The sequence below is a fragment of the Synchiropus splendidus genome, chromosome 8 (assembly GCF_027744825.2).
Source record: "Synchiropus splendidus isolate RoL2022-P1 chromosome 8, RoL_Sspl_1.0, whole genome shotgun sequence".
Classification (NCBI taxonomy): domain Eukaryota; kingdom Metazoa; phylum Chordata; class Actinopteri; order Syngnathiformes; family Callionymidae; genus Synchiropus; species Synchiropus splendidus.
The window spans coordinates 18,949,739-18,963,656 of NC_071341.1; the positions used below are offsets into that span (position 1 = coordinate 18,949,739).

Below are 13,918 nucleotides of genomic sequence, written 5' to 3' on the forward strand. Positions count from 1 at the left end.
TACTATTACTACAGGATGAATCAGGCTGTTGGTTCGTTTGTGGCGTGTCGTCGACCTTCTCCTCTGGGTCACTCCAAACACGGCGCCCTTCCCCCCATGACCAAAACCCTCTCCGAGAGAGAGGAACACCTGACGGAATACAAATGAGCAGAGAAAAGATAAGGTAATTGAGCACCTTGCTCATGAGAGAGAGGCACCTAAGAGAAAAAAATACACACAATATAATCAATAAATCGTAAACCGTAAAATTTAAGCGAAAAAAACAATTCAGAAACTAGTTTATAATCAGATATAACCATTAGTTGTTAATTAAATATGGGAATTAAAATCAAAACTATGTATAATATTTTGATTGTTAGAAGAATAGAATTAGAAACTGTTTGAGCAAAAAAATATGCAATATGAAAAATAATATGGGGGAAGTGGATGGGAATAGATGAATATAGAGTAGATATGAAGATGAAGAAGTTGCACTCTTTATAAAACAATGATGAGTAAATTGACCAGGGCTGATATACTAGAGGGCAATAACAGCCAGATCCTGCTAAGAAACATGCAGTGGTGCACGGTGGTAAACACCAGTGGGTTTGGTGGAGGGGGGTGTTTTGAATGTATGTGCAATGTCTTTGCATAATTGTGGCATCGTGTCAAAGGAAAAAGGAACTTTTTTTCCCCCTTTTTTTTTAAACAACAGACCACTTCATTCTTGCGTTGACAGGGAACAGGGACGATGAACTGTCAGTCTCTGAAGGGCGTAACACGGCACTTGAACGTTCAATTTTTGTCAGATAAAGCACCTTTGTCAATTTCTCCAGACTTATTTTTTATGACTCAGGTGCCGTCCAATAATCCTGTTCTGTGTCAAGTCAGTTTCATGTGCTTGGTAGATTTTAAGAGCATTTTAGCACAGGCAAAACTAGACCAGCTCCATGCTGTGTATGAAAACCTCTTAACATACACAGCAAAGAATATTACAGAACAAAATAAAATAAGAAAATCAATATGTACAATAAAGGCTCTTGATTAAGGGAAGAACCGTTTTAAGTTTGCAAAAAAGACACTGAAACTGATCAAGGAAAAAAGATGAAGCAGATTTTCACAAGACACAATAATAAATCAGTGGGAATAAGTGGATTGCAGAAGAAAACAGCAACAGAAAAATCTTTTTTTGTGTCTCAAAATGCAGAGAAAATCTCCCTTTAAGTTGCAGATACAAAACGTGTGATGAATTTGCCATGAATTACTGCAATTAATTGAGATTGAAAATTGTAATCTATCGACAGACCTGTACTGTTCAATGTACTAAAAAGATCCCCCGAGATTCTCAGTTCTCATGTGAATGTTGTGCATCGATTTGTGTTTGATTTGTGTAAACACATTACCAGGCCTAAAAGAGAAAGAGTGTGGAGCCCTGTTGTTTGCAGCCTGTACAGAACAGCCTTGCTCCAGCCTTCCATCTGACACTCAAGGACTCAATGAAGGTCTGCTCTGCTGGTTCATGGGAGTTTGTCCTGTGGAGAGGAACAGATCATAGTCCGCGATTACAGCTCCATGTGCTATGGATTTTATCGACTAATATTTAACTTGATGCACATGAGTGATTCTAATCCATGCTCGCCCCCTGCATCATTTCTATACCGTGTGGATGAGCATGTCTCTCCGCTGGGATCAATGTCAAAGGGGACGTGAGTCAGAAAATTAAATATGAGTTTACATAGATAGTGAACCCTCCTTCTGCCGCAGGGACAAACAAACACAGAAGGACCAACCACAATCCGCACAGATGTCGCACACATCTCGCACACGTCTCGCACACATCTCGGAGCCGCAGCTGAGCTCAGCATCATTCATCAAGGTGACCTATTTTACGTGACTTAATGTATTTATGTACTGTACAGAGATGCAGAAAGCGCAGCCAGGTTTTTGTTACTCGGCAACTAAAGTGGATCCGGTTAGCTGCACCTTGACAGTAAGTTTATTAACAGTACCACTAACAGAAAAACAAACCTAAATATAGGCCATTTGTTAAATGAATTCCAGGCTAAAAACTCATTTAACTGGCCAGAAGATGAAAGAAAATGTTGTCAAATAAATGTGTAATGCAGCTCAAAAGATCATTAAACAGACTTGTGTTATGCTCCCTGCAGCCGTCGACAGTGGAGCGGTGAAGACAAATCCCCAGTTCTACTCTATTATTAGTATGAGAGATGAGAACTTCCTTTACAACAGCACGACGGCGGATTGAAATAAAAGGCCAGAGGAAAAATCCAAAAGCTAATTTAAGTCGATACAAAAATATACATTGTGCTAAAATAGAACAAAGTAAATCACACGTTCAGGATGGAGGAAGTCAGGTCAATGGTGCAGCATGCAAAGCAAAGAGGCCTCGAGTTTTCATTTCTTGTGAAACCCAAAAATTCCAAGGTGGTACAGTGATCTCCACCGTGCTTTCGGTCTGACCCATGGCCTCCTCCCGGTCTGAAACATGTCTGACGCACCTCACCAGGAAGCGTCCTGGACATGTGCCTGATCAACCTACAATGGTTGCAGTGGTCAAGTGTTCTTCCTAGTCACTTCTGATGTGGCACAGTAATGTACATGTTCTGTAAAGTACTCGTGGTTTTTCAGTATTAAACAATGGACTTGTCGGTCCCTTACTGGATGATGATGTGCCAAGACGCTAAAGCAGAAACAGGCCTAACAAAATGTGACATAAATGCCATAACACAGGTCAGAACAAAAAACATCTGTTTTTTTTACATTCATATCTTTCCATTTTTGCCATTTAAAAGGTTGTTCAGAAGCCGAGCTGATTAAATGGCTTAGTCGGCCACATATTTGGCCCCGGGGCCTTGCATTTGTCGTCACAGGCCTCCTGGTGGTTTTGACACTGTTCCACCACCATCACTGAAGGTCCTTCAGGGGGACACCTGACCCTCTCTCAGGAGGACACTGCGTCCTCATACAAGGACATGACATGTTTTCTTCACCACCACGCCACTTCATGCTCTTATACTTGTGGTGACCCTTCACGTTGCTTCCTGCACCATCCTGTCGGGATGGAACAACACATCACACTTATTACAGAGGGTACCAAACGGCAGCAATGTCATCCACCAAAAAACTCAATTGAAAACCTTGTAATTGAAATTCATCTATGTATGACGAATGATGTCACTAGTTTCATGGGCACTAATATGGATAATAACTGTTGACACACAAGGACATCTATGGAGCTTCTAATCCTAGACCAGAGAACAATGACAAATACACCCCAGCGAAAGACTTGATCATAAACATTGTCTAATTCAGTGTTTTTCAACCTTTTTCAAGCCACGGCACCTTGGTTCATTGAAAAAATCCCAGGCTCACCACCAAAAGAACCTGGGCTAAAGCTCACTTGTGCTTAAAGTCATGTAGAAAATCCCTATTCATTTGTCAAATACTGTAGCTACTGACACTCGGTTGTTAGTTTGCCAGGCTATTTGCAGAAACAAATTACAAAAAAATGTATTTGTTTCAAATGTGTCCCGACAGGGGCGAGCAATATGGCAAAATATATCACAATTTATTTGTTTATCCACTTACTTTAAATGACTGTTTCGATTTCATCACTTCTCTTTTGCGTGATTTTATTGTAGTTTTGAGTTTCCAGACAAATCCTTAGCATTCTTTGCCTGAACTTGCTTCATATAAACAATGATTCTTTCTCTCTTCACATTTTGGTGCACATTTATTTTGTTGTGCATCTAGTTTTTCGCTTTTTAAACCACAAAGCAAACTTTGACAGGCCATGACTATCAATAAAGTTGTGAAGTGAGACGCCACGTTAACCGTTAGCTCTGTGGTGCAGACAATCTTTGGCGTCGCGGGTCCGACAAGGATCCCTCCCTCCCTCCATGGTTCTGTGGTGAAGGTGTGTGGTCAAGTTAGAGGCGCATCAGGTTTTAAAACAGCTGGAAGTTGCCCATGTGAGCAGTTTCTTCGCTGTGAGTGTGTGGAAAGAGGAGCGCCACGCACCACAGCAGCTTTTTGAAACTTAAATTTCTATGTGGTTATGACATCACATTGTATAATGTTGGTGTATAATTGGTGAAAAATGACACAGTTTTGCAGTTTATAATGAGGTAAAAAAAACTGACTGGCTTCCAAACATGTGAGTTCCACCCACATGTATCGCTGAACATCAGGTCAGGCTTCTGTGCAATCCACCTCATTGAGCTGAATCTGCCTGGAACCACTTCCCAACACAGAGAAAGCGAAAGGTCTACATCCACCAAAGTAGGTCACAATTGATCGGCTAACTCCCAGCGTTTAAAGGCCTTATCACCCGATCGACAGAAGCCATGCAAGATCTCTCCCTTGGCTTTACACATTTACGGCTTTGAAACTGCCTCAAAAAGAATGAGGCGCACATCGCGTTAATATTTTAGAGGAGACAGGAAGAAAAACAAGGCTGATGAAATGATGAAGAGACGCTGAAAAAAATGACTAATTTCTTTTTTGTTAAGACAGGCGATTAAATATTGTCAAAGAGAACATTCATTTTTTATCTTTATGAATTATGTCGGTTTGATGTATGCGTAATAGACGCGATGCCTAGATTATGCGTTTCAAGCAACCAGGAAGTGGCACGCGTCATTCAGACGCCACTGACAGCCTGGATCGAGCTCCTTTAGGATCGCAGCCATCAGCTTTGAATACATCAGAGAGCTATGGCAGCTGCGTTTCTCCAAAGACTGTCAGCTGACATTTCACACGAGTCCATCCCGGCCCAGACGGACAGCCTGCCAAATGTCATCATGGCCAGAGTTATCGTCTCCGCACTTCAGTGATGCCGTAAAGCCGACTCTCTCCCGGTGAGATAAACGCCTCGGCACACTTACAGCGGCCCGAGTTGATGGAGTTGGGTGTAGGAGGATGGGAAAGCACGACACCCATCAGCGCTGCCTATTGTTGAGATAGCGGAGAAACGCTGAGTCGGCACAGTTGGGGATACAAAGCAAGGAGTCAAAAACTAATTTCTAAATGTTTCAAAATTAGATCGAAAATGGGGCATCAGCTGCGTGGGTGAGCAACTGTTAAGGCCCATTTATGCTCAACGCCACGTACGGATTCGGATACGCTCTGCGTTCATGTCCGTATTTCTGCACAAAGCTTATGGAGCGATGCCACCATGAACTGTGGGGGGCAGTGTTGCTGTTACTACCTGATGCTTAGCTCTAATGAGACACAAAGAAGACATAACAATTGCGGAAAAGAGGCACATGAGGCAATACTACTTCCACAGTCGCTATTGTTTATTTCTGTGTTTTTCCTTGTCAAAAAATTTGACTCTGGGCTGCTCCCCCTGGTGGATAGATTGGTGACGGTAACATTGTTTGAAATAGAGGGATACAATTTTGTACGTATAGGGAGCATGAATGGGACTTTAGTGTTATCTTATTTTTAACTAGTGGACTCATCTTCTTAATGTTCAATGACTGATCCACCTGATCATGCCTCCACAAAGCAGCCCACTTCCCCACATCCCCAGCTGAACTAAACATGTAGCTTGAACCCACAAAAATGTAGCAGTTGTTAATTCAAGAAGAATCATGTTGGCTCACCTCCAAAGCTCATGTAAGACAGAGAAATGAATGCATGTTGCTTCAGAGAAATCACAGAATCAATGAGCACAGAACCAGTGAGCGTGGATTTAGTTCAGTGATTCAATTGCCTGTTGTGTTTTCAGGATCCGAGCTAGATGTGAGCAGAGTTGGGCTGGTGAGCAGCCACACTCGTCCTTTTAAATCCTTGTTTATTCCTCCTGGAGCCACAGAACAGCAACAGCAATGAAAGCATACAGTATCTGCCTCCTTGGCAGCGATGATAATGGTCATGAGGTCAAGATCCTGGCTGCACCTCAACAGCTACCAGCAAGGACAGAAATACCAGCTGCTCACACTGAAACACTTGTATAATTTAGCAACATGAAAATCAAGATCTCTTGTGACAAAAAACAACAACCATGAAGGTCTGCATCAAAGTTATGAATAAGCAGCCTAAATCTCAGGAGCTCAGAACTCTCTCAGTTCCTTTCATGCTGGACTTCCCAAGATCCAGTTCAAGGTCATGTCTTTCCTTGTGTTCCCCACATATTCCAACATCTCCACCAGTTAATCGGCAAGTGACTCTGGAAAGTGATGATATTATCAACCTTTTAAAAGAGAGTGATGACCTCACACAGTTCAGCTCAGTAAATGAGCCAGGTCATGATGAAACAGCTGGCCAGTGCAACAGCGCTCACTGCTCTAGTTTGGCTGTTTTATAATGTTTTTTCACATAACCTGTGATATGATGTTTGCAGAGACTAAAGGCATTTCATCACGTCAGATAGACATGCACACTCCAGACGCAGTTATCCACCATGCAGGTGATATGATACTCGATATTTGTCCGTCTGCTTGCAAAAAAATATTACTATGTTTAATGAAATTTTCAAGAAATATTGATAAAGGGACACCGAAACATATTTCTCAATTTTGATGGTGTTCCAAACTGCCATCTGGATCCTAGGGTCTTGAGCAAGATGCCTCACTTTGTGAAGAGAGAAGCAATAATTGGAGCAAGAGAGCTCTGCTGCCACCTGCTGGAGCTCATCATCAGTGACATTTCAAGATAATAAGCAACTTGGCGGAGGTCTGCACTCTCTGAGTGCTCACCAAGTTGGCAATGTTTAATTAGGTCTACACGTTAATGCGAAGAAAAACGTTTAGGATCATGAAGCTTGTTCGGAGTTCATGTCTCACCGTTGCTAGATTATCCCTGCACATGAAGGCAAACATGAATAGAAGTAATGAATCCCGATATTCAACAAAACAAAAACCTTTGCAGCCCCCAAAAAGTCGCTTCACTTGGGTCATAATTCTCTGTCCAGCAGAGGGACCTATTGCACTGTCTTGAGACATTGATTCAGGGCTGCTTAAGAAGCGTGAATTACTTGATGAAAAAAACAATACCTTATTATTCAAGTTTTAAGTCATTAAATTGCAGTTTACATGGAAACTACATGAAGTGATGACATTTTGTCGCTCAAATTTGAACAACAAAAAGCACAGTCATCCACACGCGCACGTTTGTTTCGCTATTTTGAGGGGACCTCTCATTGACATAACCCTTTCCCCAGCCTCTCAGACATAACTTCACCATCCAAAACAAACGGCTATTCTTAAACAGGACTCTGAACTAACCTTGACGTTTTAACCCTCTAAACCTTGTGAGGACCGGCAACAATGCCCTCAAAGAAGGTGGCTTGTCAGGACTTGGTCCTCACAAGTCTGGCAAACACAAACACATCCTAACACAAACACACAAGAGACAATGAATTTTATCAGAGATGGTTTCTGGCTACTAATCGGATGTTAACAGTGACGCTGCGCCCAAATGTTTCCATCCTGGTGTCTCTTTACTTTACTTTACAATGATCAAAGCAGCAGGGACACAGGAAGCAACACACACTCCCACAGGTATTATTTCCTTCAGTGCACGATCATAATTCATGCGCCTGCTAGGCCTTGAGGTGCAGGGGCCACACAGGACCAACTGGAGATGGAACAGGAAAATACAGACTCATGAACTTGAACACGGAGTCTGGAAATCTGGTGACAAGTTCTGTGATGTACATCACTGGACAGAGAATGCCTTTTAATAACTTAAAATAAATTGAAGGAGGAGGTTACTCGTAATAGGAAACGAGGGCAGGTGTGACTAGGACAGACATGGGCAAACTACGGCCCAGGGGCCACATGCGGCCCGTTAAATCCGGTCCGCCGAACTTGAAAATATTAAATGAATAAACCTTGTCAATGTTTCCATACAATTCTGGTGTTTTCCCACTAGATGACACACTGTCGATACATTGGCTTGGTTGAGGTCAAGTGTCTTTTAGCCGCACCAGAATATAAGCAGCACCCACTAAAATTAAGGAGGAAGAGTGTGTTCATAATAGCAAAGGCCAGCAAACATCTGCATGGGGGCGAGTTTTTAAAAGAATATATGATGGAGACAGCAGGTATTTTGTGCCTGGAGAGCAAAGATAAATTTGAGAAAATCAATTTAGCACGACGGACAGTGACTTGATGTGTGGAACTAATAGATGAAGATATCACCAGTAGCTTAAAAAAAAGACAGAGTCATTCATATTGTACTCTTTAGCACTGGATGAAAGCAACGACGTCAAAGACAGGGCTCAGCTCCTCATTTTTATCTGAGCTGTCAACGACACTTTTGAAATAACGGAGGAGTATTTAACAATGGAGTCCCTGAAAGGACAAACAGAGGGAAGAGAACTTGTTTGACCAGGTGTCTTCTGTCATCGAAAATGCAAAGCTTCCTTGGAGTAAGCTTGTCAACATCACCATCCCAAGGTGTGTATTTTTTTTCCAATCCGGCCCCTTTGTCAAATGTTAGAACCCATTGTGGCTCACGAATCAAAAAGTTTGCCCACCCCTGGACTAGGACATGAGTCTAGTTTAGTTGTTGTTGTTGTTTTTCCTTTAAGGTCATCACACCAACATACTGGAGCCATCAACAACCCCTTCCCTAAATCCAGCCCGAGGCTGGCAGAGTGTAATGAATGAGGCTGACCGCTCGCCCCCAGGACTTATTTTCTCCACGGATGTTTGTGATCCAGCTCAGGCAGGACTGGGCGAAACTTTAATGGAACCTTTTCAGACCAGATTGCAATCGCACCACAGCTCCCTCAGCAAGTCGACAGGCAGGTGATTTTTTATTCTGGCAAACTCTCTCTCTCTGAAAACATTTTGGCAGGAGCCATGAGCGGCTGCTTTTTTTTTTTTGGAAATCCAGTCGGACTGGCACCGAAAAGGGGCTTTGAGAGAATACCATTTGGATCACAGTATTTTGTGAGTGATTTCATGCAATAGATTTGGTGAAAATCAAAGTTCCCCAAAAGTGGATTTTTTTTAAAAAGGCACCACAAACGTCTTATTGTCTTCACTTTTCCATCAAGATGCCACTAATGCACTACATTACTTGACCACAAGGTGGAGGAGTTGTAATTGCAGTAAACGTTTAGTGCTGAGGACACATTGAGGCCGCCGTCTTCATGTAATATTCAGGGCTACTAAACACCTCTGCTACTCTGGTGGTCCAGCGGTTTGAGCACTTCTCTCTCCTGAAGACCAAGGGTTTCAATCCAGGACAGTACAGGTGTGAGGTGGAGGTTTGGCTCTGGAGTAGGAGATGGGACGGTGTCAGCACAGCGACACTGCAAAGGTGGCAGATGCAGAGAAGGTTTACATGAAGACTCTCAAGGGGGAGAGGAGGGGAAGATCTGGGCTTTGGGCGGGTCCCCAGGGTTACCGGTGAAACAAACTTCACATGCACTAAATCTGCTATATTTTGGACAATGAATTCTTATATTTAAATAAATTATTTTAACATACACGTTCATCCATCTGATGATAGTTTCATTCATGAAGATGCCAGTCGTGGCGGCGTCAGTGAATGTTCCTCAGGTTCTGGAGCACCTTCCTCCTCCATGGATGATTCTTCCACCACATTTTGTTTTTGGATAAAGATCTCAAGTTTATAATGAGCTTGTGTTCTCAAAAGAACTCATTGAGGGCTGACCGCATACGTGGGAGGAGGTCCTGGGGCAGACCCACAACATGACAGTGTAAACATATGAATGCGCCCACAAGAGCTGAAGCAGGTTTGTGGGGCGATGACAATTACATCCAGAGATGATGCGAATTCGATCATTTGAAGGAGAAGCTTTAACATCTGGACACAAAAGTCAGGCCAAAAAATGGAAGCAAGGGCTAATGATGCAACTCCTCACTTCCTGTCGGCATAAAACTCATTATGTTCCGCCTCTAGCTAAGACTGTGCTTTGAATTTCACCTCCAGAGTGTCTGAGTTTGACACCCTTGTTCGAACACGGGGGCAAAGTTGAGAGATCAGAGCAGTACACGTGGGCCCTGGAGCCCCTGTGGCGCCTGTAATAGTCCGAACACCTTCTGAGTTATGAGCCCCTCGTGTCACCGAGAACATAAAGCTTAACCTGCTCTTGGGAAAACTAATCATCTGCGGATGAAAGTGGACGAGGCAATATTCCCCTTCGCCAGAGAACGCAATTTTGTTTTTCTAAACACAAACATGATCTCAATTTTAGCGTTTCACCTTGTGCTATTTCGGAGAGAGACCTTCTCAATGTGAAGACAAATCACCAGATGGCAGCCGAGTTCAGGTGGGTCAAGTCGCTGCGGCTACTTTACCTTTGATCTCAGACTCGGTGTGATGGTTTGTCTCGGTCTGGCTTGTTTTGGACTCCACTACATTACGTGTTGTTCCAGGCACAACCACTGCAATGCTTATTCCCTCTGAGTGAAACTGGCCTGCCATCGCTGTGGTAAAGCTCAAGGCTTGTCAACTGCATTCTGGCGCCTAATTGTTTCCATAGGGATCATTTACACAAACACTTGCCTCACTGAAGGATCTTCTCTGCTTCTGTGAACATGTTTGCATTGTCCTTTTAAAGTGATCCACTCTTGACAAATGCATAAGAGACGACTCATCTGTCACCACCATTTAGTGCGCTAGCTCCCGAGCGTGTCGTCCTGCCCTCCAGCGCTTCACAGACAGCCTCTACAAAATTGATAAAACACTCCACCGTGTCCTACTATTCCACGATTTGCTCCACTAAATGACCCGACATACGTTTGTGTGCATCTTTACAGTCGCCGTACAAAAGAGCCTCGTTCCTGGGAAAGAATAAAAGCAGTCTAGTCTGAAGATAAAACATACGCTATCCACACTTTTTGAAAGGTAAGTTTCTATTCTTCTTTTTTCCTTGTTGACTTTTGTGGCCCTCAAAGAAGCGCTGAGACCAACGGGCAACACACAAGCGTTGGACTTACAGAGCACCAGCCACTAGTCATTCTAATGGAACAGCCGCCCTCATGTGGGAAAACCCAGAGAACATCAAGTTTATGCAGTGACAGGATGTTTTACTTGAGATGCATACATATCCCATATAATCCCTGGGGATTATAGCATTTCATTGTATCGCCTTTTTCATGTAAGCGTCTTGGGGTGTTTGAGCAGGGAGTGAATTTTCGCTGTCTATAAAAATGGGCTGACTCTAATCCTGATCATGAAGGTTTATGAAGGCACTGACGCAGGTTCAGGATTCATCAAGAGTCTTGCAGTGGAAATACTTTTTTTTGTTGTTGTCCTGTTCTTTGGATGAGAATACATTCAGACACTCCAAGGACCGTGTTCAAGGCTGATTTTACTTCAAGTGCGTAACTCTTTGGATCTACTTTAGAGCCGAAGTTGAGGGGTGGCCATGTAAACAAACTCGCTCCCTGGCAGGACAATCGACTATTGAATTTTCAAAAACTGTCCATGGACTAGGGTGATGGGCGTTTTCACAAACCTCTGGCTCCAGCATCCAAAAAGAGAAGGGAAGCTGTGTTTTGATCAGTGAGAGGCTGGGTGAATAAATAAAAATAAATAAATAAAAGTTTTTGAAAATTTCAAAAAGGTGACGTGATCATCACTCAAGGGTGGCACAAGTAACATGTATCATTCCAACCAATTCCTGCGAGTTCTGCGAGGTGCTGCAATTTATGCCGGTCACTGCGACTGTCCCGAAAATTCCACCAATCACTTTCGCCCACCCCTCTGCGCAGCATGTGCGACATCATATTCCCTCCCACCTTGTTGAGACAAGGTCACGTGCGACGCCAAACGCTCATATTTGCCAGCAAATATTGCCGCTAAGGTTCGCGATTCACGAATGATTCCAAATGTCCAAATTCCGATTATTCGAATGTAGAATAGACGGAACTGAAAAGTGGAACTCACTAGTGCAGCAGGCCTCAAAACAGGGCGGATGTAAACAAACATGGCTGACCGCGAGATCCATCTCTCTCCAGGCTGTTTCTGACTCTCGACATCCCGACCCTGTGGAACACAACAGCAGTTACTGTTTGGCTATATTAATGAGATGCTCAACAACTCCGATCACACAAACAATCCCCACCTTTGCTCCTCAGACTCCGCCCATCCAAACCTCAGTCAGTCTCCGCCCCCTTGTGAGGAACTCCCTCACAAAACAAGTGCCCATTACACACTGACAGCCTGGAAATTCCTCATCACAAAAAAGATGGACTTATTTATATATCATCTTTTTGTTGCTTTTATTTATTCATGTCATTATTTATATGTGTGTGTGTTCATTGCACTTTCAGCACTCATTGTTTTTTTGCAAATAAAGCACATTTGGTGAAAATCTTTGCAGCCTGGAAGTTATTTTAAACTAAAAAGTGACCACATAATTTATCTTCCCATCACGTTGTTCTATGACCATAAATGATCACAACTTTCACTGGAATAAATTTTGGCCACAACATTCAATAAAATAGTCAGTGAGCACTTCAAGGGTGAACTGTTGCAGTGGAATATGGAAATTATAATGTCGAGGTACCACTGGAAACTTGTGATTTAATGCATCATATCATTTTATTACTTAGCTAGTAAAACTCCTTTTTGATTTTTTAAAATTTGTATTTATTTATTTTTGTGGACAAACAATCTCACATCCCTCGTGGCCTGGTTTAAAAAAAAAAAAAACATGTCACAAGGGAACAGATGCCTTCAGGGTTCAAAGAAATCTCAACATATCATCATACCTCGTCTTTGATCTATATAATCTTAAATATGAGAAATATTCCCGATCCAGAGTGAGTAGGAACTGGTCTGCTGACGTCAAACCAGACCCTTGAGCATTTCGAAGACTCAACCTGATGAAATATTCATGACCCTTAATAGTTGAATTAGTGAGTGATGAGGAGAAAATCAAGTACTCGCTTTTTTAAAATCATTTTAATCAGTTCACGATGAATATCTCGGAGAAAAAAGTGTCAAGAGTATCTGCAGCTTGAACTGGATCATGAAACGACTCCTCTCTTATACATCCAATTCACCATGTTTTGTCATACACTTTTCTGTGTATCACGGTTTTTCAATTTATTTCAAGTCGAGCGGCTTCACACATTCATCCTGAACAAAAACAAATGTGATAATCCAGAGATTCCAGCAACAGATACGTAGAATTGCACCAGCAAATTTCAATTCATTAAAACATCTCTTCACCTTCGCACATTTCTGTTACACTCACCGGCAGCGTCACTGAATACATGTCACTCGCAGGTGAAAGACAAATGTAAAGGATTATACTTGACCTTCAACACATCAGAGGTTCATGAAAGCTGTCGTCCAAGGAACAGTTCCTCAGTTCCTATCTATAAAGAAATTTCCATCTCAACTACATGAAAAAGACGTTTGCTAACGTCACTGAACATGTCAGGAAGACGCTCTCTGAGATGCAGATCTGCTCTAAATGTGTCACCTTCACCTTCATGTCTTTTTTTTTTATTGATCCAGATAAATATTGCAGCAAACAAAATCAAAGCCAGATGAAGGCGAAGGAGATGGCAGAGTGATCAGAGGCGCTGCTCGGATGTCAACCTGTCCCTGTTAGAGTCAATGCTCTGTTAAGCACCGTTGATTGACATGAAACATAAAGATAACAGCAGCAGCTTCAGGGCTTAAAAGGAAATCTTCCGTTGAGTGCGATAAAGTCAGGTGGCGAAGTGGCGACTCCCACACGGGGCCAGGAACGTCATTAAAAGATGATTGGGTTTGATTTTCCAGCCTCCTTCGGAGAGTGAAAACTAGACTCCAGATACAGTTTAAGAGCTTTCCAGTCCAACACCGTGACTTTAAAATGTATCTGATGAGACACAGGAATTCTCAGCCGTGATCCAAAAAGGCTTTGGCGAGCGCCATCGTTGTGAGGGGTATCTGGCTGAAGTCTTCCGAACGAAAACATGGTATTACTCAA

General features: G+C 42.7%; 1 long non-coding RNA gene across 1 annotated transcript; it reads right to left on the bottom strand.

Annotated features, from left to right (window-relative positions):
* Positions 1–20: 20 nt before the first annotated feature.
* Positions 21–12,020, bottom strand: LOC128764223 (uncharacterized). The gene is made up of 3 exons (XR_008415729.1): positions 11,878–12,020; positions 1,383–1,511; positions 21–129 (listed from the first exon to the last, which is right to left on the bottom strand). It is a non-coding gene; the product is annotated as an uncharacterized LOC128764223 (long non-coding RNA).
* Positions 12,021–13,918: the final 1,898 nt, after the last annotated feature.